Raw genomic sequence first — 27288 nt, forward strand, 5'->3', positions numbered from 1 at the left:
AATTCCTCTTTTTTGTTGAGAAGTGGAAAGATCTGTGAAATTTAGACATGAAAGCAACACTAACATTTTCTGTAATCAAGTAAGTGTTACTTTTATGTCCATGATGCGTGTTTTGAAAAAAATATCATTATTGTTATGGACTCGAACAACCAATTCTGTTCATGTTATATCACAAATCATATAATATAGTGTTAGCAAACACAACACATCATAAAAGGAGATTTTGGCCAAGAAACCAGTAGCTTCATCAAAGAGGAGGGTTTCCAAAAGCATCTTGAACGTGCAGCTCATGGTAAGGGTTAAGGACATGATTCCAAAGTCCAGCAGCAAAATGGTGGAACAATGAAAACTGGAGCTGAGCCAGAGGTTGGAATTTGTGGAACTGAGCATCAGGAAGTCAAAAAGCACAGTGAAGGACCCCAACAAATCCACGCTAACCATTCACCAACCCTATACTAATCCTCTTTTCTCTCCTCATATTTGAATCAACTCTCCCCAGATTCTGCCACTCAACAACCTTCAATTTATAGGGAGCCTCTTAACTAATCAATCATGGACCTGCAGTTGCACAATTTAAGGAAGATTTAGCAACAATAAAGTGATTTTAAAAAGAAATCAGGTAGTTTGAATGAAGGTAGTTAGTTCAACTATATAGTAAAATCCCCATTCTTTTTTTTTATAAGTGGAAAAAATAGAATTTCTTTGTATTTAAAGTGATTGCATTCCAAGCTATTGGACAATATCTTTGACAAATCTCTAGAGTTTTTGTTTATACTTTGCACAGTCCAGACATTACTAGCAAAGCCAGTGCTCTTAAGCAGAGACATAACAACTTGAGATGGAATTTGCTTTTACATGGTGAATTGCAACGCCTCTGTATACACAAAGCACTTTAAAGCTAATGATGTGCTTTGAAAGTTTTTTTGTTGCAGTGTAGAAAATCCAGCAGCCAAACTGTGCTCAGTAGGATTTTATACAGAGTAGTAGTACTGCTGAAGGCGGGCAACAACGTACTGGCAGTTCCAAAAGCAAGGAACACAACTAAATACTTCATTAATAACACTTTTTCTGTAAAAACAATTATGGTGAATGATCACCATGAACAGTGAAGAGGCCTTGTGAAGGCAAGGCTGAGTCAAGGATCAAAGCTTGCAGGTGAGAGGCGGAGACAGAATAAGGTTGAGGTATATTCAAGTCGGAGCCGGGCGTCTGAAGTGGAGAAAAGTCTGAGCAGGGGAGAGGCAGATTTGGGGCCTGCCCACCTAAACCACCAGTGAGGTTTGATTGATCTAAGCGCCGGCTCGATTTGGAAAGGCTGGGTACAGGCCAAAACGTGGCGATGAGGACCAGGTCCAGAGCATATCGATGCGACAGGGCCTGGATCCTAGTGCAAGGGATGACCTGATGTTTGGACAGTTTTAAACACCGGACCAGGTGAACTGAAAAGGCAGAGGGTCAGGGCCAGAGGCGAGGGTCAGGACAGTTCTGCTCAGCGCTCCATGATGTTTTCTCCGCTCTTTGCTGTGCTGAGGCTAAGGCTTTGGGCCTGCTCCAACTGCTCTAGGCTCCATGTCTGAGGACTCGCTTTCATTCTGAATGCTATTTGCTTACTTTTATAGTTTGCACAATTTGTTTTTTTTCTCTCTTTGGGTGTTTGTCATTTTTTCTGTTGGTTCTTTTGGGTTTCCTGTTTTGAGGCTGCTTGTAAGGTGTCGAATCTCAAGATTGTGTAATATATGCATACTTTGATAATAAATGTACTTTCTTTGTGATAAATAAGCAGATAATATAGAGGATGGAGAAGGATGAGCTGAAATATTGGTTAAAGATTAAATTTTGGCCAAGTGCAATTTGGAAACTTCCTACTCTTCACTGAAATAACATCAAGTGATAATCTTAGTCCTCCCCGCCCAGTGTAGAGATGGAGATCTTCTAGTATCTCATTTGAATCACATTTCAGCCAAGCACATAGTACTTTCCCCACTCCCTCAATGGAGTGTTGCAGCCATCGCCCAAGTTTTATTCAACGCTGAGTGGCAAACAAACCGTTCACAGAAATTTAAACAGAAAATGCTGTAAATACTCAACACATCACGAGACACCTACAAAGAGAAGAACAGTATTAATATTTCAGATCAATGAACTTCCATCAGATTATATAACTGTATTTATCCTGGTGACAACATTCTATATTCTGCGCTGTGCTCTTGCTGCACCTTAGAACACTACTTCTGTGTCAGTTCTGCTGAAATATTTATAATACCCATCTGAGTGAGATCATAATTCTGCTTACTTTGGGACAGCTTTGCACTTTGGCACATATCAAGGCCTGTGGACTGCACAGATTGGAATCTTCCAAAAATAAACCTTTTTGGATCCGACATGAATGCCGCTGACCCTTGGTAAGGAAGAGGGCAACATGCTTGTTCTTCTGCCCTACATGTATTCTTATCACTGAATATCACTTTAAACTAGTGTTTCCACTACAGCAGGGAAAGGATTAAACAAAATGCTTTCAACGGCATTTTTCAAGATGACAGTGTTTATTGTACTTTCATTGCTCCTTTATGTTTAAAAGCTCCAATGCCTTTCAGTGTTATTTTTATGTCGAAAGAAGTGACTTTTTATTATCAATTTCCATCCATTATTTTTCTCTTAGAGCCGATGAACACCTACCCTCTCACTTTGTTTTCATTTTCTTCCTGTCAATGGTGAATAAATTTATAGCTCTCTTGTAATGAACAGTAAAATATCCTTAAAATGGTAGCTGCTGCTATGGCTGTTTTGCAAGACTGCCATTTTTTTTCAAAGAAACACGCTGGACTGTATCGTCCTTGACAAGGTCTGTGGCTTGAGTTTGACCCTAACACAATCCCCGTGGCTGCACCATGATTTACCAGACCCGTGGATCCAAACAAGATGCTGCCGCCCACAGCAGTCTGGTGATGTGGAGCAGTCTGATAAATGAAGACGAGGCCTCAGACTGTGGACTCCCATGACACCGCTCATCCCTGAACATTCACTGTTCCAAATGGCCTTTTCAAGTCCTTCTCAATGTCTCAATAATACATAACAGCAGATGACATGGATTGAAGTAATTAAAAAATGTACCTCAATAAAAAAAATTACCAAAAAAACTTTAAAAAAATGTACTTTAAAACATATTCATGTGATAAAAATTAGAAACATTAACATTACTTAAAAAATAGAAACATACTGGCTTTACCTTTCCCCTGATTGGCATAAATTTGTAGGACACGTTCTGCTTCCTTAAGGTCATCTAAACTCTATGCCTGGATTGTGTCCTCAGTCAAATGGTGGAGTTGGGGTGTAAAATACACCAGTATCTGACCTATAGCGAGTTCCATACCGTCACAATGTAACATAAAACCTTAAGGCATAGGAACGAAATTAGGCCACTTGGCCCATTGAGTCTGCTCTGCCATTCCATCATGGCTGATTTATTATCCCTCTCAACCCCATTCTCCTTGTAGCCTTTGGTGCCCTAATTAATCAAGAACCTATCAACCTGTGTTTTAAGTATATTCAATGACTTGGCCTCAACAGCTGTCTGTGGCATTCACCACCCTCTAGCTAAATAAATTCCTTCTCATTTCCGTTCCAAATGGATGCCACTCTAATCTGATGCAATGCCCTACCCACTATAGGAAATATCCACTCCACATCCACTCTGTCTAGGCCTTACAATATTTGATAGGTTTTGATGCAATCCCCCCTCATTTTTCTGAACTGCAGTGAGTACCAGCCTTGAAACATCAAATGCTCCACATTTGTTAAGCCTTTCAGTCCCAGAATCATTCTTGTGAACGTGTTCTGGAACCTCCCCAATGCCAATACACCTTTTCTTAGATAAGAAGCCCAAAACAGCTCAAAATAGACCGTGTTGTCTGAATAATGCCTTACAAAGCCACATTTAAACATATATTATTATATTCTAGTTGTCTTGTAATGAATGCTAACATGGCATTTGCCTTCCTTACCACCAAGTTAACTTGCAAGTTAATCTTTAGGGAATCCTACACAAGGACTCCCAAGTCCATTTGCAGCTTTGATTTTTGAACTTTTTTCCTGTCTAGAAAATAGTCTATGCCTTTATTCCTTCTACCAAAGTGCATGACCATACATTTCACGTCATTATATTCCATCTGCCACTTCAATGCCCATTCTCCCAAACCGTCCATGTCCTTCTGCAGACTCCCTGCTTCCTCAATACCAACTGACCCTCTGCCTATCCTTGCATCATCTGCAAACTTGGCTACAAAGCCATCAATTCCATCATCCGAATCATTGACATATAATGTGAAAAGAAATGGTTCCAATACTGACACCTGTGGAACACCACTTGTCACCAGCAGCCAGCCAGAAAATGTCCTCTTTATTCTTACTCTTTGCCTCCTGCCCCACCAGCCAATGTTCTATTCATGCTGGTATCTTTCCTGTAATACCATGGTTTCTTACCTTGTTAAGTGATTTCATGTGTAACACCTTGTCAAAGGCCTTCTGAAAATGTAAGTATACAACATCACTGACTTTCCTTTGTTTCTTCAAAGAATTCCAACAGATTTGTCAGGCAAGATTTCCCCTTAAGGAAACTGTGCTGACTGGCCTACTTTATCATGCATCTCCAAGAACCCCGAAACTTCATCCTTAATAATGAACTCCACCATCTTCCCAACCAATGAAGTCAAGCTGACTGTCCTTTAATTTCCTTTCATCTGCCTCCCACCTGTCTTAAAGAATGGAGCAATATTTTCAGTTTTCCAGTCCTTCTGGAACCATTCCAGAATCTGGTGATTCTTAAAATACCATTAATAATGCCTCTACAATCTCTTCAGCTACGTATTGCTGAACACTGGGGTATAGTCCATATGACTTTAGAGACGGTGCAGAGGAGCTTCACCAGGTTGATTCCAGAAATGAGGGGGGTTAGACGATGAGGAGAGATTAAGTCACCTGGGACTGTACTCGCTGCAATTCAGAAGAATGAGGGGAGATTTTATAGAAACATATTAAATTATAAAAGGGATGGATAGATAGAGGCAGATAAGTTGTGTCCTTTGATAGGTGAGACTAGAACTGGGGGACATAGCCTCAAGATTTGGGGGAGTAGATTTAGGATGGAGATGAGGAGGAACTGCTTTTCCCAGAGGGTGGTGAATCTGTGGAATTCTCTGCCTAATGAAGCAATGGAGGCTACCTCAGTAAATATAGTTAAGACAAGGTTGGATAGATTTTTGCATAGGAAGGGAATTAAGGGTTATGGGGGAAAGGCAGGTAGATGGAGATGAGTCCACGGTCAAATTAGCCATGATTCTATTGAATGGCAGAGCAGGCTCAACAGGCCTGATGGCCTACTCCTGCTCCTATTTCTTATGTTATTATGCTCTTATGGTCCAGATGATTTATTTACCTTCAGACCTTTCAGCTTCCCAAGCACCTTCTCCTTAGTAATAGCGACTGCACTCACTTTGGCCCCCTGCCACTCAAATTTATGGCATACTGATACTGTCTTCCACAGTGAAGACTAACAAGTTATCACAGGAAAGCAGCATCCATCAGCAGGAACCCCCACCATCCAGGTCATGGTCTCTTCTCACTGCTGCCACCAGGAAGAAAGTACAGAAGCCTCAAGACTCACACCACTAGACTCAGGAACAGTTAGGCTTTGAACCAGAGGGGTAACTTCACTCAACTTCATTTCCCTCACCACTGAACTGCCCAGAGTTGGAGGTGGAATACGATGGCACTCATGGTGACTCCCTGACGTTCATCTAGGAAAACAGCTTAATTTCTACCTTTGATGTTTCACTTTTCCCTTTTCAGGGTGGGCATGGTTCTGTTGAAGACATCAGCTCTTTTTGGTGGTGGGACCTGCTCCTGGCGGCTCATGACTGGCCACTTTTCAATATCTCAAGGGTGCAATCTAGAAGACAAGAGCGCCTTTGGAGTTCTGAGGTTTTGCGGCCCTGTGGATGGACTGATTCTAAGCCAGTGCCACTGACTGAATCATTGCAGGAGAAAAAGGAACATCAGGAACAGCAGATCAGTTGTCGGAGGCTCTGTACTCGGTGAATCACTCTCTCTCTCGTTGGTGGGGGAAAGATTGTTGCCGACGCGTTGGCAGAGAACTTGGAAAGAAAAGTGGCGCAACAGACTTTTAACACTGTAGATCAGTGAATTGTTTTGTTGTGTTTCTCCTCTCTCTTTGAAAGGGGACACCTCTTTTTCACTTTATTGGGGTGAACCGTCACAAGGCAGAAGGTCCCAATGGAGTACCTGGTAAGGCTTTGAAAACCTGTGCCAAGCAACTAGCAGGAGTATTCAAAGACATTTTCAACCTCTCACTGCTACAGGCAGAAGTTCCCACTTTCTTCAAAAAGGCAAAAATTATACCAGTGCCTAAGAAAAATAATGTGGGCTGCCTTAATGACTATCACCCGGTAGCACTCACATTAACAGTGATGAAATGCTTTGAGAGGTTGGTTATGACTAGTCTGAACTCCTGCCTCAGCAAGGACCTGGACCCATTGCAATTTGCTTATCGCCACAATAGGTCAATCTCAATCTCAATGGCTCTCCACACGACTTTAGACCACCTAGACAACAGAAACACCTATGTCAGGATGCTGTTCATTGACTATAGCTCAGCATCTAATACCATCATTCCCATAATCCTGATTGAGAAGTTGCAGAACCTGGGCCTCTCTACCTCCCTCTGCAATTGGATCCTCGACTTCCTAACCAGAAGACCACAGTCTGTGCGGATTGATGATAACATATCCTCCTCGCTGATGATCAACACTGGCGCACCTCAGGGGTGTGTGCTTAGCCCACTGCTCTACTCTCTATATACACACAACTGTGTGGCTAGGCATAGCTCAAATACCATCTATAAATTTGCTGATGAAACAACCGTTGTTGGTGGAATCTCAGGTGGTGAGGAGAAGGTGTATAGGAGTGAGATATGCCAACTAGTGGAATGGTGCCACAGCAACAACCTGGCACTCAACATCAGTAAGACGAAAGAGCTGATTGTGGACTTCAAGAAAGGTAAGATAAAGGAACACATACCAATCCTCATAGAGGGATCAGAAGAGGAGAGAGTGAGCAGCTTCAAGCTCCTGGGTGTCAAGATGTCTGAGGATCTTACCTGGTCCCAACATATCAATGCAGATATAAAGAAGGCAAGACAGCCGCTATACTTTATTCACAAAATGCTGGTGGAACGCAGCAGGCCAAGCAGCATCTATAGGAAGAAGCACTGTCGATGTTTCAGGCCGAGACCCTTCGTCAGGACTTGACTTGTTGAATTTCCAGCATCTGCAGATTTCCTCGTGTTTGCAGTATACTTTACTAGAAGTTTGGAGAGATTTGGCATGTCAACAAATACATTCCAAAACTTCTATAGTTGTACCGTGGAGAGCATTCTGACAGGCTACATCACTGTCTGATATGGATGGGCTACTGCACAGGACCGAAAGAAGCTGTAGAAGGTTGTAAATCTAGTCAGCTCCATCTTGTGCACTAGCCTACAAAGTACCCAGGACATCTTTAGGGAGTGGTATCTCAGAAAGGCAGTGTCCATTATTCAGGTCATCCAGCACCCAGGGCATGCCCTTTTCTCACTGTTACCATCAGGTAGGAGGTACAGAAGCCTGAAGGCACACACTCCGCGATTCAGGAACAGCTTCTTCCCCTCTGCCATCCGATTCCTAAATGGACATTGAAGCTTTGGACACTACCTCACTTTTTAAAAAATATACAGTATTTCTGTTTTTGTACGTTTTTAAAAATCTATTCGATATATGTAATTGACTTACTTGTTTTTTTAAATTATTATTATTATTATGTTTTATTCTATTTATTACTATTATTATTTTCTCTCTCTGCTAGATTATGTATTGCATTGAACCGCTGCTGCTAAGTTAACAAATTTCACGCCAAGTGCTGGTGATAATAAACCTGATTCTGAGAGCTATTGCTTGCTTGGAGGGTGCTGATGCATTTTTGTGGAAATGGGTGGGGGTGGGGGAGGGTCATTGCTTTGCTGATGCCTAAGCGTGGGAGTAGGGGGGCTTTGGGGTTCTAATGTTTTTAATGTCACTCATTCTTTGGGGCACACTTCTGTTTTCGTGGATGTCTGTGAAGAAGAAGAATTTCAGGACATATATTGCATATGTTTCTCTGATATCAAGTGGAACTACTGAACGATTGAATTGTTCTCACAACCTGTGGATTCACTTTTAAGGACTCCTTATCTCATGTTCTTGATATTTATTGTTCATTTATTATTATTATTTCTTTTTTTTTCTTTTGTATTTGCAGTTTGTTTTCTTTTGCACACTGGTTGAATGCCCTTTTAGGTGTGGTATTTCATTAATTCCATTATGATTCTTGGACTTACTGAGTATGCCCACAAGAAATCAAATCCCATTGTTACTATCAGGAAGGGGCTAAAGAAGCCTGAGGGCAAACACTCAGTGATTCAGGAACAGCTTCTTCCCCTCTGCCATCCGATTTCTAAATGGACATTGAACCCATGAACACTACCTCACTACTTTGTTTATATTTCTGTTTTTGCACTACATATTTTAATTTAACTATTTAATATAAATATATATACTTACTGTACTTCATGTATTGCATTGTACTGCTGCCACAAAATTAACAAATTTCACAACATATGCCGGTGATATTAAACCTGATTCTGATTCTGCACAATTATATGGTGACATATATGTACTTTGATACTAAATTTACTTTGAATTCTGAATTTTTTTTAAGTGCAGGACTTCCTAGATAACGTTTTGCACAGTAAGCCTAAATTTTGAGCCCAAATTCCCTTCCAGAAAAGTGCTGGAACTCAGAAGCTTCTGGCTTATATCTGCGAATGCTAACACTGTGCTGTACAATCTCTCAAGACCTGTTTACCAGATCCAGAGAGAAATATCTCATTCCACTGTACACATTAATGACATTTAAAAGGATTTATCTACTTATTCACAGAAAACACAGTTTGCTTATAGTAACTGCATTTGTTTTATGCCAGTATAAAACAGGAGGAAATGTCAAAGAATTCAGAACATACATTCAGTGTTGTTGCTTAGAGCAGGCTTTTTTCTGAGTGAACATTGAGAGTGAACATCCTGAAATGTTTTATTTTTATTATGATTCTGCTCCTTAGATTTTTACACATGATTTCCCTCTTCTCTTTTTCCAATAGTGTGAATTTCAAAAGGAGGATTCTCTACAGGAAACTTTCACACAGTGGCCATTTTCTACATAGGAATCTTGGCAGTGTGCACCGAATGGAAATTGAATCAGAAAACTGCCTACTTTCTTCATATCTTGCCAACTGACAATTTTAACTACTATCAATAAATTGTCTTTGTTTTCAAAGAATAATATAATTCTTCTGGCATCGAACAAGGTCACTCAGGCCATCAGATGTAAGCCAGATCCTAATAGAAAAATGCCACCATTCCTCTTCCCCTGTTTTTTTCCATAAGATCATAAAACATACAGTTGGAGCAGTATTAGACCATTCGGCCCATTGAGCTCCTACACAATTCAATCATGGCTGATTTATTATCCATATCTATCCCATTCTCCAGCCTTCTCCTTGCAACCTTTGACACCCTTACTAATCAAGAGCCTATCAGTCTCCACTTTGAACGTACCCAATGACTTGCCCTCTACAGCCATCTGTGGCAATGAATTCCACAAATTCACTGCCCTTTCACTAAAGAAATTCCTTCTCAACTCTGGTCTAAAGTGGTGTCCTTGTAGTCAGAGTTCTGTCCTCTGGTCCTGGACTCTCCACTCTTGCAAACATTCTCTGCACGTCCACTCTATCCAAGTCCTTCAACGTTCTGTAGGCTTCAGTGACATCCTTCCTCATTCTTCTAAACTCCCACATGTTTCCGCATCACGTGGCAAATTCTCTTTCAACTACGCATACAATTTATCCTTGAAGGCATTGATTGGATATTAAAATTGCTGTTATGAATAATTGTTTCCTTATTTTGCTCAGCTTTGCAGATAATGTTTTATTTATTAGTAATGAGTAGTATGAGTGGTGTCGTAGCAGCAACCTTGCGCTCAGTGTGAGTAAGACTAACGAGCTGATTGTGGACTTCAGAAAGGGTAATGCAAGGGAACACAAACCAATCTTCATAGAGGGATCAGAAGTGGAGAGAGTGAGCAATTTCATTTTCTGGGTTGTCAATATCTCTGAGGACCTAACCTGGTCCCAACATATTGAAGTAGCTATAAAGAAGGCAAGGCAGCAGTTGTGTTTCATTAGGATTTTGAAGAGATTTGGTTTGTCACCTATACCACTGAAAAACTTCTACAGATGTACCCCGGAGAGCATTCTGAGTAGATGCATCACCGTCTGTTATGGGGGGAAGCTACTGTACAGGATTAAAGTAAGCTGCAGAAAGTTGTAAAATTAGTCAGTTCCATCTTGGGTACTAGCTTCTGTAGTATCTAAGATATCTTCAAGGAGCGGGGCCTCAGAAAGGTGGTGCTCATCATTAAAAACCTGATTCCGATTACAAGAAGTAGCTAATGTTAATAGTTATAGTAGCAAAGATCAACTCTTACATTTACGTTGGAATAGGAAGCAGAGATTCAAGGTTATTGGAAAATAACTTGTGGTTAGAGGTTGCTTTATTACAACAGATTGTTATAATGTGACCCACACAACATATCAATGAATTAAGAACAGAAGAGGATTGTTTATCATCTAGAATGAGCTGATGTATGAATGGTGGCCAAGTTTGGCTCTTTCAAAGCTGTAAGGTTCTATAATGCAATATATCAATATATATTGCAGTAAGAGTCCCCATTGCAAATCAACGAAGACCATCAAATACGCTCTTTTTAGATAGCTTCCCAGCATCAAGGTTAACCTTCTTCCACTGCCACAAACTCTTATAAGCCTGACGTGTTTTTAATGCTTTGGATAGCAAGCCAAATGAATCATATTTTTTGAAAAATAGGGTTGATATATATTGAACCAATTTTACCTTTCAATATTTAACACTCAACAATAACCATGAAGGAAGGAAAGTCATGAACATAATTTAAATATCCTCAAACATGTGAAATAACCCCCAGTCTCTGTGCCATTAATACATAAGTATCAATATATTCACCATCAAGAGATTGAGAAAGAATTTAAATTTTCTGACTTTTGGAAATGTGATGCTGAATCGCTGTTGATGAGAAGTGGCTTGCAAGTTATGGGAAGTGGTTCAATTAATTATGAGAAACCTGGACAAGGTGAACAAGAATTATCCCTTCCATTTAGCAGAGATGGCAAAATCTAGAGGAAGTTTTAAGATAATTACTAGAAGGTTCAGATGGAGGTAAAATAAATAATCAGCTAGAGAAAGGAGCTAGTTTGACATTCACAATCTAAAAGGGTGCTGGAGGCAAAAGAACATCTGGATAACCTCCTGAAGCTAGCTTAAGGGAAATCCCTAAAGATTTTTATTTTGCTTGGCATGTTTTTCTATGACTCTAGAGATACAATTTGCTTCCTTCAGTAAGCATTCAAAACCATTCTATTTATCTTATAAAGTCAAGATGCCAGAAGTTTGACTGTTCACCCGTAATTATCCAAGAGATCTAACGTACAGCTCCCTGGGTTGTCCAAAATAGTCTATTAATTAAAAACCAGATGACTTGAGAGCCTTTTTCTAATTTTGTCTGGATCATCATAACAAGATTCCACTTGTCAACATGCCTTATCGAACAAGTTTAACAATCTTCCTCATCTCCACACTTCCAATTGCTGTGCCACGTTCTGGAAGAGACAAAGTCAGCAAAAAAAATAGTAACATTGGGTTAATTAAACAAATTTGCACTCACATGACTGTTTTTGGACATATCAAATCACTTCAGTTGAAATGAAGTATTATTTCAAGTATGCCCGGAGTTGTAAAGTGGAAACTGTGGCAGCCAAGCCGATTTGTTCACAATAAAGTCTCACAAAGGCAGCGTGAAATGATCAGATAATCTACTTTAACAAAGTCAGTTGAGGGACAAGCCAGAAAATAGGGGAGAGCTCATCCACTCTTCAGAATAGCGCAATGAGATCTATTCTACCACCTAAAATAGCAGATGGGACTTTAGTTTAATGTTTCATCAAAAGGAAAGTGCTCATTCAGTGTCAAACTGAAGTGTCAGATTAAAACCGAAGGAAAAGGAAAAATCTATGGCATTTGTGCTTTAGCCCCTCCAGCAAATCCCTTGGGTCATAGTAGGTAAAACCACCTACCTTCCACATGATAAGATCTCTTCCTCAGCCAACAATCGATGCAGCTCCCTCAGGAAGGCATATGAGAAGACATTACTTCGATTTGTCAGGTTGCAGTAACAGATGTTCTGTATTGGCACATGTCTACATACATCAACTTCACCAGCTTGGCAGACATCTCAGCTTTTCCCACTGAGTTGCATTATCTGAACATAAAGACTCATTATAGCTCATGCATCTTCAGAGAGTGGGCTCTCCTTCTTCGCAAATTAAAAGCTACTGATTCCTGAGCGTTCAGATGATGGAGGACCACTTACAAAACTGTGATAAAAGGGAATCCTTCTTTTGTGGATTGTGTTCAAATCTTACCAGGCAAACTGAGACATTTACAAATGTTCAGGACTGAAGACAAAAATTAGAATTGGAATTCGTTTGTTATTGTCACATGTACCAAGATGCAGTAAAAAGCTTGTCTTGATACAGATCACAAACAAGAGAAAATCTGTAGATGCTGGAAAACCATGTAACACACGCAAAATGCTGGATAAACTCATCTGGCCAGGCAGCATCTATGGAAAAGAGTACAGTCAATGTTTCGGGCTGAGACCCTTCAGCAGGACTGGAGAGAAAAAGATGAGGAGTCAGAGTTAGAGGGTGGAATGATTTACAGATCAAATCATTATACAGTTCATTGAGGTAGAACAAGATAAGACAATAACAATGCAGAATAAAGTTTTGCAACTACAAAGAAAGCACTGTGCAGGTAAACAATAAAGTGCAAGTTCATAATGAGGTAGACTACATCTCATTATACAAGGGAACTATTTAATAGTCTTATAGCAGTGGGTAAGAAGCTCTCAGACTTTTGTACCTGCTACAGAAATGGGAGAGGGGAGAAGAGAGAATATCCAGGGTGGGTGGGTTATTTGATTATGCTGGCTTTACTGAGGTAGAAAGAAGTATAGACAGAGTCCTTAAAGGAGAGGCTGGTTTGCATGATGTCCACAGCTTTCAGCAGTTTCTTGTGGTTATAAGCAGAGCAGCTGGCATACCAAGCTGCTATCCATCCAGATAGAATGCTATCTATGGGGTATCAATAAACATTGGTAAGTGTTGACAGGGACTTGTGAAATTTATTTAGCCTCTTGAGGAAGTAGAGGCGTTGGTGAGCTTTCTTTGTGCGGTTGGACCAGGGCAGCCGATTGAAGATGTTCATTCCTAGGAACCTGAAGGTCTCAACCTCTCATCCTCAGCACCATCAATATAGACATGAGCAACATTGGCACCGCCCCAGCCCCTGCCCTTCCTGAAGTCAATGATCAGCTCTTGTGTCTTGCTGACATTATGGGAAAGGATGTTGTCATGACACCATCTAACTAACCTCTCTTTCTTGTGCTCAGTTTCATTGTTATTTATTATATGGGCCACTACAGTAGTAACATCTGCAACTTGTAGTTGGAGTTAGAGCATTAACTGACCACACAGTCATGAATGGAAAGGGAGTAGAGAAAAAGACTAAGGATGTAATCTTAAAGTAATCCAGATTTATAGAATCTTAGGGTGATTACAGCACAGCGCAAAGACTCTTTCGCAGATTAGACTAGTTAAATTTGTATATTAAATTGGCTAGAATTTTCACACTTCCATTGTATCATTACTCTCTCTCATCCACAGTTCCATAGATTAATAAAACATGTAATAATAGTGTAGACATTGTTTATTTTAAAACATTTTTGGTTTTTGTGTTTTTGTTGGACTTATGGATTATAACCTGCAGCTAGTTAATGAAATGTGGCAGGATGTATAATACAGCCAGTGAATTTTATATGTCATTGTTATGCTTACTTCTCAAGATTATTCTGAAAAAAAATCCCACAGATGTCATTCTAATCATACAGCAAAACATTATTTTGCAGGAGCGTTTGATTAAAACTTAACAGCCACATTAGGGAAAGTGACCAAAAGTCTGGACCAAAGACAGGTTTTAAGGAATAGCTTGAAGGCAGAAAGAAAGATAAGAGTTGGAGAGATTTAAGGAAACAGGTCCAAAGCCTGGTAGGACCCAACTAAATGTGTTTAGTGCATGTCAGGTATCCAAAAAAAATTCATGTCTTCAAACTTTGAACTGGACATGGCAGATCAGGTTTGAGAAGGGCAGATGATCACAGTAAGAGAGGCTAGACAGATTGGTTCTAGAATACTCAATTCTCAATACATATTTACTTGCAGACCATTAAAGCTGCAGCGATTAGGGCAACAATGAAGGTCCTCCGTCTCTGGTGGTGTTCAGGGCATCCTTCATCATGTCAGTAGCTTCATCTTGGTTTTTACTACTGTCAGTTATGCAAGTCCCAGATGGAGACTCAGGAATACCGTTGCACTCTTATGTAAAAGAAGTCTTCATTGCTGTTTCTGTCACAGTTTTGCTTTACCAGTCAGTGTTATTAGCTCTGAGCTGGACCCCTGAACCTGGAGGACTGGTGGACCACTCTTAGTCTGGCCTCTACCCTTTGACCTTTTTGGCATGGGTAACTCTACCAAGAGCCAAAGCATAAAGCCCTGACTCCAGCCAACACAGCTCTCTGGATCTTTGAGGCATGCAAGCCTCCAAACCCTACGAAAGGTTGTGGTCCTCTTAGTTTCTCAATGGTTGACGGTTTCAGCATCAGCTGAATTGAAACAGGAGCATACTGTAAGTGGAAAAAGGCACATAATTGTTGCCACAGATTTGTATTATGAAGTGGATCCTGGCCTCAACATGAAGACCCAAAAACGAGAAAGTCTGCAGATGCTGGAAATCCAAAGCAACACACAGAATGCTGGAAGAACTCAGCAGATCAGGCAGCATTAGGAAAAGAGTTAGCAGTTGACATTTTGGGCCGAGACTCTTCTTCGGGACTGAGAAGGGAGGAGGAAGATGCCCGGATGAAAAGGTGCGGGTGAGGGGAAAGGGGATAGCTGGAAGGTGATAAGTGAAGGCAAGTTGGTGGGAAGGATCAAGGCTGGAGAGGAAAGAATCTGATAGGAGAGGAGAGTGGCCATTAGGGAAAGGAAGGGAGGAGAGGACCCAGGAGGATGTAATAGACAGGTAAGAAGAAATGAAAGGTCAGTGGGGAATGGGGGGGGGGGGGGGAGGGATGGAATTTGTTCACCAGAATGAGAAATTGATATTTATGAAATCAGGCCATCAGGTTGGAGAGGACCCAGATGGAGTATAAGATGTTGCTCCTCTGCCTGAGGTTGGCCGCAGGGAGGAGAGTTAAATCAGTGGCTGGGAGCAGAGTCTGTAACACAGTTCCCTCTCCCCCTTTCCCACCCTCCCTCCTCCTCTGTGTGTGTGTATATATATATATATAATATATTGCATATAAAGCATATACAATACTTTCATATTCTCATATTTTCCCTCTCCTGCTCCTTCTCTCTATGTTAACATTATCTTGAAAGTTGTAGAACATAAAATAACACACAAACTGCTGTTTAATCAATACATTATCATTTTATCTCACTCTCTCTGGGAGCAATTTAAACTGGTGAAATTAGTGCTAAAAAAGCACTAATCTCCTCAAATGTAGATTAATGGTTTTACCACCTCATATTTTGAAATCAATCTGCTTGTTCAAGCATTTAATGCATAGCACTGTTCTGGGCTGCCCAGGTCATTTATATTAAAGTCAACCACCACTTTCGCAAAAATGCAAGCATTTCCTCATTTAATAAGATCATCTCTGTCACATTATCTTTCCCTTGTCACTAACATTAACCAAACATTTAGCTGTGGCATTCTTGAGAAACACATTAACTGGCACACATCTCTCAGTTTCATTAGTGAGATCTCACTGGGGAAAGGAAAAGAAATTGTTGCTTCGGTACAGGCTTAACAATTAAATTTGCAAAATATGGCTTGCAAATAAGGGGAAAATTTGGATGAGAGTGTGAATGAATGCAGAATGGTGTGATTTATTCCAAGTGGTGCTTTCGGCTAAGCGTTAAATTCTAAAGTGAATTACAAAAGTAACAACCACAGCTGGCTCTATGTTCTCAAATCTCCTGTGCAAATCAATTTGATTACCATAACAGTATGTAATGATCTTCCCACATAAATGAGGGGGCCCTGCCTGTCGCTCTGTGACAGGTCTGCCAGTCACAAAGGGTTTCAGTACAACCGATAGTAACTTCACTCGACAGCATAAACACTTCCCTTTGACCCTTCTGGGTCCTCTTTCCTCTTGTGGTTTTCTTTACTTGAAAATAGGGAAAAAAAATTCAAACAAAAGCCCAAGACAAACTTAAAGCTCCAGACTTGGATCGATTATGCTGATAGGAATCTGACTTTATTTACAACATGAGCAGACAGACAGAAAATATAAACAGATTAGATCTATCATAATTATTTATCAATTACTATTGCAATCATATAACTAGGTTTTCCAGAACAGGGAAGTACTGCCACCAATAATTTTGATAATAGCATGACAACATTTATTTGATAAATTATTTCACGAACTTGCAATTCTGCTGTGCATAATCTCCAGCGTTATAATAAACAGCATTGCAAATGAGTCTACATGTCTTATTCTAAGAAGTGACAGATAAAAGTCTTTTCTCAGGCACATGTTTAAACAATTCTCAATGATCAATGGAGCTCTTGTTTTGAAAGCTGAACAGATGACATTGGACATGATAACTTGGCACATGGTATACCTGTTCCAACTCTCTCAGAGAAATGAGAGAGATTCCGACAGATGGGTTGGATTTGCCTTTCAGTTGGTTCCCCTGTTAAAATCATTAGGGAGTTTTTTGGACAGCCTGTGCAGCGGGAAGCAGGCACCAGGTGTTGGAGAAACGTGTGCTCTTGCTATCGTGTTGGGTGGGCCCAGTGTTTATGCTTTCCAATGTGGGTGGCTAGTGATCATAGAGCAAAGGGCCAGAAGACCTTGCGCTGTAGCAGCCACAGGGAACTACTGCTCAGGACTTCCCTCTTGTTATTCTCTATTTATTGTTTTTCTTATTTATCTCTCATTTATTTATTCATAGAATGTGGATATTGCTGTCATTTATTGTCCTTCCCTAATTGCACACTCAGCTGAAGAGTCATCACATTGACGAGTCTCGTCCTACTAGAATGATTTCCTTCCCTGAGGACGTGAATAAACCATATTAGCTTCAAATGAGCCAGAGTCGGATCATTACCACTACCGAGTCTCCCACCATCGAGATAATCAGTTACCAGAAACTCAAACCAGCCATATAAAACTGAGGCCGCCAGAGCACATCGAAACACACAACTGGGTGTAAAAGATGAAAAGAGTTGTGCAACTTAGAGAAAGGAGAGTGGGAAGGAGAAAACACAAGGGCAACTCAATTTATCGGTTGGAAGGCTCTCACTCCAACAGTATTTTCCCAAGTGTTCTTCCGGCCCCATTTTCTCTGTGTTTCTCAATGTAAATTTATTGTCAAAGTACATACTGCACACGTCACCATATACAACACTGAGATTTGCTTTCTTGTGGGCATCCACAATAACATAAACAAAATTATAGTTTGGAAGGCTATCACATATAGTTTTTACCCCAAATGTTCTTCCTGCCTCACTTTCTCTATTTCTCATCATTTCAATTCCCATTTCATCCAGTCCCAAGGAATAAATCACCTGTCTGAAAAAAAGTGTCAGATCTTGCCTGACTTCTGAACATTCCCAGCTTGTTCCCATTTTTCTGTAAGATCTGTTAGATAATCAAACGGCGAGTCTTCCAGTTGCAACTTTAAGCTTATGGTGCTGTGCAGGCGCATGGAAAAAAATCTGTAAAGTGAAGATGATCTCAAAATTAATGAAATGGAATGCTTCTAAATATCAAAAAATATAATACACAGTAAACAGTAAGAACTAAATCAAATCAATATTTGGTATGACCACCCTTTGCCTTTAAAACTGAATCAATTCTCTTAGGTACACTGCTGTGCAGTTCTATAAGAAAATCACCTGGTAGGTTGATCCAAGTATCTTGGAGACCCTGCCTCAGTTTTTCTGCAGAATAACTGTTCATTTGCTTCTGTCTCTCCAGGTAATGCTAGACAGCTTCGATGATGTTGAGATCAGGGCTCTGTGGAGGCCATACCATTTGAAACCGTATAAAATATTTAGGGTGCCTAAGACTTTTGTACAGTACTGTATATCAAACTTGCATGGAATTTAACAATAGTGTGTTATTCAGAATGTGTTTCTGTAATTTATATGTGGCTTTATTAATATTTCAAGTTAAATTTCGTTTATTGTCATCCGACTATACATGTAGACAACCAAACGAAGCAATGTTCCTCTGGACCACAGTGCACCCATACAACATATATTATACTATAAACCAAAAGATTATACTATAAAGTTAGTGAAATATTATTAAAATGCACATAGGTAAACAATAAACAAGAAACAGTATAGTAAACAGCTTGCGGTCCTAGTGACGAGACCTCAGTGGTGGTAGGGTATTCATTTGTATCACAGTCTGAGGGAAAACAAAGTTACTCAATCTGGCAGTCCTAGATCTTCCAGACGGTAGTGGATCAGAGATTGTGGAATGGGTGGTAAGGATCCTCAACAAGGCTTTAGACTTCTCTTTGGCATCACTCCTGGTAAATGTCACAATAAGGTGGGGGGGGGGGGGGGGGGGGAGACCCTGATGGTCCACTCAGCAGTTTTTACTGTCTTCTGTAGCGTCTTGTAGCTTCTGTTCCACACAATGATGCAGGACACTCTCAATTGTGCTCCTGTAGAAAGTTGTTAGAATGGGAGGGGTAGCCTTGCATGTCTCATAAGAAAATATAGATGCTGCTGTGCCTTCATAAGTTTGTGAGGAGGTATGGTGGGTCTTGGTTAGATTGTCCATTATGGGCACACCAAAGAACTTCATGCTCTTTACTTTCTCTGCAGCAGAGCCATTGATGTGCAATAGAGAGTGGTCAACCTGTGAATTCCACAGTCATCTCTTTTGCCTTGTCCTCTCAGGTTGCTGAGGTTCAAGTTGTTGTTCTCGCACAATTGAACAAGCCTCTCTACCTCCTCTCTGTATGCCGACTCATCATTGCTGTTGATGAGGCCAACCACTGTAGTATCATCGTGAACATGACGTTGCAGTTTGAGGTGAATCAGGCAGTGCATTTGTGAGTCAGCAGTGTAAACTGCAACAGACTGAGCACACAACCCTGGCTGGCAGAAGCACGATGGAGCTTGAGATATTGCTGCCAACTTGGACTGACTGTGACCTTTGTGTCAAGAAGTCCAAGATCAAGTTAGAGAGAGCGGTATTGAGTCTTGATGAGGACAGTTTACCCTCCAGCCTCTGAAAGATGATCATGTTAAACGCCAAGCTGAAGACAATGAACAACAGCCTGGTGTATGAGGCATTGTGCTTTAGGTGGAGCAAGATGGAGTGATGGGTGAAGGTTATGGCATCATCAGTGGATTGGTTTAAGCAGTAGGTGTACTGGAAAGGGTCAATGTAGGTGGCATTTTATATGATCCATTGTCAGCTGCTCAGAGCATGCCATGATTATTTAAGTCAACGCCACTTAGGCCAGTTACCATTGTCTCTTGAGCACTGGAATGATGGTAGCTGCAGTGACAGTGGGCTGTTTCACTGACATATTAAGCATGTCTATTAAGACCTCTGTAGCTGGGCCACACAGTCCATCAGCATTTGACCAGGTATGCTGCCCAGCCCTGCAGCTTTGCTTGAGTTTACCCTGGTTAAGGTACTCTTCACCTCTGCAGTGGCCAGACAGGGTGCCTGTTCCTCAGGAAGGGAAGGGGTTTTCCTCCATGTCACCTATTTCTTGCCTTTTCATCAAAATAGTTTATGTTTATTCAGTGTGAAGATGAATGTATTTTGTAGTGTGGAGCGTGACAGAGTTCATTAAGAACTGAATTTGTGAAAAGAAACAGTGTGAATATTTCAGCTCAAGACCCTATGAAAGAACGTTGCTAAAGGATATTCATCTTCCACAGATACTGTCTATCATGCTGCGTGTTTCCAACATTTTCTGTTTTTGTTTCAGATTCTCACTATTTGCAGTTTTTTCATAAATATATTTCGGAACTGAGGATGTCCAATGATGATTGTATCGTGGACAAATACATGTGCAGCTTCTTAGCCAAAGATGTAGCCCATGCCTGCATTCAACAAGATCTGGGCAACATTCGGGTGAGGACTGAAATGAGCTACGTATCATTTACATCACAAATGTGCCAGACAACGTTTGGCAAAAGGAGATGATCTAATTAGCTACCCTGGACATTCAAGGACATTATCAATTTGTGTGCCCCACCATCAATATTTTGAAGGGTGGAGGAATCAACTTTCCCTTGGGTGCCCTGGGTCAAAAATTTTTGAAACTCATGCAATATATCTGCAAGGGGGAAGATTTTCTTTGTGACAATTAGTTATAAATTCACAAACGTGTCTCTTTTTAACCTGGATTAGTTGAACAGAAAAATTCAGTCTGCTATTTTGTGAAGAGTTTCTGAATTTATTAGGAGTAATATCCATTAAATTGGTGAAGACAAATGTTTTTTATGGAACTTACTGCAGTGTCAGACCTGGTTGTCTACTTTCCTATTTAAAGATCTATAGACACAAAGCAACATGCTGGGAGCAATCATCAGAAAGGGACTGTAGAAGTCCCACATTCTGAAAGCTGTGACTGGATCTATTAAAGATCATGTAAGCAGAACTCTACAAATCCAATTAAACTCCATTTATTATTCCTTAGCAACCTGCTGTTAGTAGCTCCCTACAGGGAGGCCAAAGTTATTAACTCAGCCCTCAGTCTGGACTTTAAAAGGCCTATTAACATATTGATGCAGAACATTACTGTGTTAACACTGAATTTTCTATATAAACACATTTAATTTAACCTCCTTTTTGATTGAACCCTGTATGGTTAAACTTCTGCAGTATTCATGATATCTCAGAACCCATTTTGAGACCGAGATAGTTTAGCATCTATTTTTAATACAAAAGCAGCTTTCAGGATTGCAGGCATGAGAAAAGGGTCTGGTCCCGTGACTCTTCAATCAAGGTAATGGATGAAATGATGAGAAATAACTAACTCATTTCCATTTGAATCCAGTGAACGATTTGAGGTCTGATCGATTTAAGTGTCAGGCTGAATTGGAAAGGTCAGGTAGGAGGTGGCAATCGAGGTGGCAAGGCCCAGACCTGCGAGCGTAGTGAAGCAGCAGGGCCTGGGTCCAAGACCAAGGAACGACCCAAGATTTGGACGATTTAAGTGCCAAGCCAGGTTGAAAAGGTCAGAAAGCCAGGGCTGGAAGCCAGTTCAGCTGGCTGGTCTGTGAGGTTTACTCGTCTCTGCACTGAACTGAGGCTGTGGCCTGCAACTAACGGGCTCCCGGATCGACTGCAAGGACGACTTCTTCGCGACTGTGGACTCACTTCCGTAATCTTCAGTTGCAAGCTTTCTTTTGTTATTTGCACAATTTGTTTTTTCTTCTGCACCGTGGGTGTTTGACAGTCTTCTCTTTATTTAATGGGTTCTATCGGGTTTCTTTGTTTTGTAGCTGCCTGTAAGGAGATGCATCTCAAGGTTGTATGAAGTATAAACACTTTTATAATAAGTGTATTTAGAGTGTCAACTTTTAGGTTAGGCAGAAAAGACAAGAGCATGGTATCTGAAAAGCATCACATGCACTGAAAATTAAAGGAAGAATTTTCTGAGGACTATCTGTACCCATTCTTCTATTGCAAATCAAAACAGCACTCTATGAGGCTGTGTATCCCCACCACTTCAAATGGGACTATTCATCACAATTCATTCCAATTATGTAGAGTTACATGAATTATACCACACACACAAAATGCTGCCTGGCCTGCTGCATTCTGCCAGCATAGTGTGTGTGTGTGTTGCATGAATTTCCAGCATCTACAGATTTCCTCGTGTTTGAATTATACTATGCAGACTTTGCCACTGATTTGTGATTTCATCCAACCCACGTGGACCCTACTAATATTATTTGACTCAGTGATTTATTTTGTTACGCGTGGCATGGCAGCGCAGTGGCTGGCTTAATGTTTTACAATAACACTACCAGGGATCAGTTCCTGCTTCTGTCTGTAAGGAGTTTGTACATTATTCCCATGATGGTCTGGATCTCCTCTGGGTTCAGCAGTTTAGAACAGTACAGCAGAGACCATTCAGCCCAAAATGTTCTGCTGAGCATTTACCTTACTCTAAGATCAATCTAACCCTTCCTTCCTACATAGCCCTCCATTTTTCAACAATCTATGCACATATCTGAGCTTCTTAAATGGTCCCAATGTCTCTGTCTTTACCCGCCAACCCTGGCAGGGCATTCCGCATTCTCTGTGTAAAGACCATACATTTCATATTACCCACTATACATTCCTCCAATCACCTTAAAATTATGTCCACTTGTATTTGTCATTTCCACCCTGGTAAAATGTCTCTGACTATGCCTCTTATCATCTTGTACACCTCTATCAAGTGACTTCTCATCCACTTTCTCTCCAAAGAGATAAGCTCCAGCTCACTCAGCCTAGCTTCAAAAGACATGACCTGTAGTCCGGACAGCATCCTGGTAGATTTCTTCTGTACCTTCTCTAAAGCTTCCACATAGTTCTATAATGAGGGAATAATTTCCTCCCTCATTCCAAAGCTGTGCGAGGTAGGGTTCGTGTCAGGACTGAAGAAGTGTCTCAGCACAAAATGGTCAACTATCTATTCACTTCCATAGATGCTGCCTGATCTGCTGAGCTCCTCCAGTATTTTGCAGGTGTTGCTTTGGATTTCCAGCATCTGCCGACTCTCTCATGTTTATTAAAAGCTTCTTAAATGATATTATTGTACCTACAGCATCAGAGCATTATCATCTAAGGCATCTGAAGGAGATCAAATTAAAATTGGCAGAGATAGTAGCCAATTTTCTTAAAGGGCTCCAAGCCACCATCAGATGTGGACCAAGGCAGAAGTGGTGCTTATCCACTGACCTTGCTGTGACTTTGATCCTAGTTAGTAGGAGTCTCTAAAACCAAAAGATTTTCACGCAGAGGGAGTATATTTCAGCTTAGAAGAAAAGGAAAACCAGAGGCCAATAACGAATTTAAACATTCAGCAAAAGAAAATCTGTATTAAGAGAACACGAGGATGCAGAACTCACTACATGGAGTAACTGAGTTACATGATATAGGTAGATATAAGGAAAAGTTAGATAAACAAGAAGGAATAGCTGATGGTTAGTTATAGTCATAGAATTAAATGGAGAAAGTTGAATGGAGCATGGACTGTTGTCATCAACAGGCTGACATGGACAGTTTGCCAAAACTGTTGACATGGACTGGTTGGGTTAGTTAATCTGGTTCTGTTCTAAAAATTCTATGCAATTCCATGCACTTTTCTTAATAAAGCCCGTTTTGGTGGTATTCTAGAGGAAGCTCTACTGTGTAGCATTGTGACACCGTTGAGTAAATCTATTTGGAAGCCAATGTGGTTACTGCTGACAAGCAAAGAGCTTCTTAATGGAGCTAGAAAGCGCAACAAAAGGGTGATTTCAACTGCCCTCCTTCCCTGCCCAATGTAATTTATCTTACTGATGGCATGCTTCCCAAGTATCAGAACTCCAACTCTCAGCAGGCACCCAGTAACTGACTGGAAATTGTCTTAACACATCCAGGCATTTAATTACTTCCGAGGCTTGTTTCGTATTCCCAAGTGTGAACGCTTCTCGTTCACCATCTTCTGCTGTGTGTTAAAATTGGCATTAAGATCCCTAATGTAATAAAATTCTTTATTCAACAGCAGTAAGATAAAATACAAACTTATATTTCCATGAATTCATTCAATTTCATTTCTACAGTGTTCACTCAATTTTCATTCACAAGCATTGGGATGGAAAACCAAGAGTGTTCATTGACATTCTTAACTAAATTCCTTTCTTAGTAATATATATTGGTATTTCAAATAGTTAGAAAAGCTCTCACTATCACAAGACAACATTAAAAATTATCAGTGTTTACACTGAAATGCTAACTACTTACCTGTCTAACCAACTGAGTGTTTCCAGCATTTTAGTTTTGTTTCAGATTTCTAACATCTTGAGTTTTTAATTATCTCATTTTCTTCAAAAAGTCAAATTACTGACAAATGTGGTCAAGGGCAACAAAGGACAAAAAAGACAGGCATACAAGATAAAGGCAGTACATTAGGTACATTAGCACAGTGGTTAATGTAAGGCCATTACAGCGTCAGAGATCCAAGTTCAATTCTGCTCCTGTCTGTAAGGAGTTTGGACTCTCTTCCTGGGTTTCCTTCACATGGGTTTCCTTCAGATGCTCCAGTTTTCTCCTACCTTCCAAAGACGTACGTGTTAGTAGGTTAATTGGTCACGTGGGTGTAATTGAGTGGCATGGGTTTGAAGAGCATATTCTGTGCTGTATCTCTAAATAAAACTAAATTAAATATTTCTCCTTTGAAGCTTTGCACATAGACCATAATGGATATGTAGGATGTTGTCAACAGGGTAGTGAATGCACTGGTACACTTCCAGATTAAGAGAATTCTGCTAATTGGCTTTCTCAGTTTGTAGTGTTTTGTCTATGCAACCTCTAAGAATTCCTCAAGGGTCCTGTTATGGTTTCTGATCTGACCAACATGTTAAATGGAACTCAGTTTCAAGCCCTTCAGCAGTTGTTGTATTTATAACCACCCAGTCTCCAGTTATGGAACAGTGTAATACAATATCAGCAAAAGAAAGGCTGTGTGAACTGGACTAGGCAATATTGCACTTATCACACATCGATCCTGTCTTCCTAAAAATTAATTAATGGTTACTCAAATGAGACAAAGACAATTATGAACTTATAGTCAAAATTTTATCTATTTATTCATGTTTCTTATACTAGGGAAAATTTATAAAGATAATTTAATCCCTGCTAATAACTGACTAATCTAATTTCAAGCTGCTGTATGAATCCCTTTAATCACTTGCTTTTTTTTAAGAGGACATACGTATTTATATCTCAGAGCAAACAAGATCTATTTTTTCCTAAATCATTAATTGAAACAAAAGCTAGTATCAGTAATGGTTACCGGGAAGTTGCCAGGTTGCCATACAAACATGACTGAAAAGTGAAAAAAAAACTACAGATGCTGGGAATTTGAAATAAACATTAAATGCTCAGGTCAATAGGACAAACAGCGTTTGTTAAGAGAAAAACAGTTTTTCTCCAATACTCACTGCTCTCATTGAACTTTCTCCAGTTACATTCCTTCACCTTGATGAGCAATAACTGGATGGCATCAACAGCAATAATATCACTTAGACAACCTTAGTCTCCACCCTATCACAGACATGCATCTCTTCTCTTCATAAATCCTCCCCTATTCACCTTACACACATCTGCACGTTTCTATTTGACATAGAAGAAGCTCATTTGGTCCATCAAATCTATGCCTGCTCACTGAGAAATCCCACTACCCGACTAGATTTCCCTGTGTGACCCTTTCTCCACACTATCCAGTCAATTACTCTCAGATACTGCCACTTGGTTACAGCAGTGGCATCTTACGGAAGCCAATTAACCTATCAACCTTTGCCTCTGGGAAGCGAGAAAAACTGAGGCACATGGAGCAAGTCCATACGGTCGTATGGGGAACATGCAGAAAATATAAATCCACACTGACAGAATTCAAGATCATTTTTGAAAGTGGACCTCTAGCATGAAGGTAAGTATCGCTACAATTAAAACTAAGGTTCTTCAGATCTTCAAGTATCTTCAGAGGCTGCAGAAAGTAGTGGGCACAGCTCAGTCCATCATTGGCACAGCTCTCTCCACCATTCATAGCATCTACAGGAGGCATTATCTGTCATCAAGGACCCCCACAATCTGGATCATACCATCTTCTCACTGCAACTAATAGGCAGGAGCCACAAAAACCGTAGGTTCGGTGCCACCAGGTCCGTGAACATTTACTTCCCCACATGCAACAATCTTCACTAATATCTTGCTTTTTCTTCGCTTCAATGTCTTCTATAACTTATGTATAATTTGTATTCTGTGTGCTTTCTGAACCTGCAGTAGATGCTTGTGATGCTCCCGAAAGAAAGTTTTCATGGTACCTCAGAGTCAGAATCAGGTTTAACAGCACTGTCATATGTTGTGAAATTTGTTGTTTTTCAGCAGCAGTACATTTCAGTGCATAATAATAAAAAGCTATAAATTACAATAGAGGAAAAATAGGTAGTATCCCCGAGTTCACTATCCATTCACAAATCTGATGGTGGAAGGGAAGAAGCTGTTCCTGAAATGTTGATAGTCTCTCCAGGCTTCTGTACCTCTTTCTTGATGGTAGCAATGAGAAAATGGTATGTCCTGGCTGATGGGAGCCCTTAACGATAGGTGCCGCCTTTTTGAGGCTTTGTCTCAATGCTGGGAAATCCAGTGCACGTGATGTATCTGGCTGAGTTTACAACTTCCTGCACCTTTTTTCCGATCCTGTGCAGTGCCTCCTCCGTATGAGGCTGTGATGCAACAGGTTAGAATGCTCTCTACTGTTCATCTGTGGAAAATTATGAGAGTCAATGGAGACATACCAATTCTCGTTAAACTCCAAACGAAATATAGTCGCCATCATAACCTTCTTCGTAATTTCATCAATATGTTGGGCCCAAGATAGATCTTCACAGATGTTGACGCTCATGAACTTAAAACTGTTCACCCTTTCCACTGCTGATTCCTCGATGAGGACTGGTATGTGTTCCCTTGACTTCCCCTTCCTGAAGTCCACAATCAACTCCTTGGTCTTATGGACGTTGAGTGCAAGGTTCTTGTTGCAACACCACTCTGCTAGCTGATATATCTTGCTCCTGTACGGCTCCTCATCACCGTCTGATTTTCTGCCAACAATAGTTGTGTCATCAGCAGATTTATAAATGGCATTTGAGCTGTGCCTAACCACACATTCAAGGG

This window comes from Hemitrygon akajei, chromosome 8 (genome assembly GCF_048418815.1).
Source record: "Hemitrygon akajei chromosome 8, sHemAka1.3, whole genome shotgun sequence".
Classification (NCBI taxonomy): domain Eukaryota; kingdom Metazoa; phylum Chordata; class Chondrichthyes; order Myliobatiformes; family Dasyatidae; genus Hemitrygon; species Hemitrygon akajei.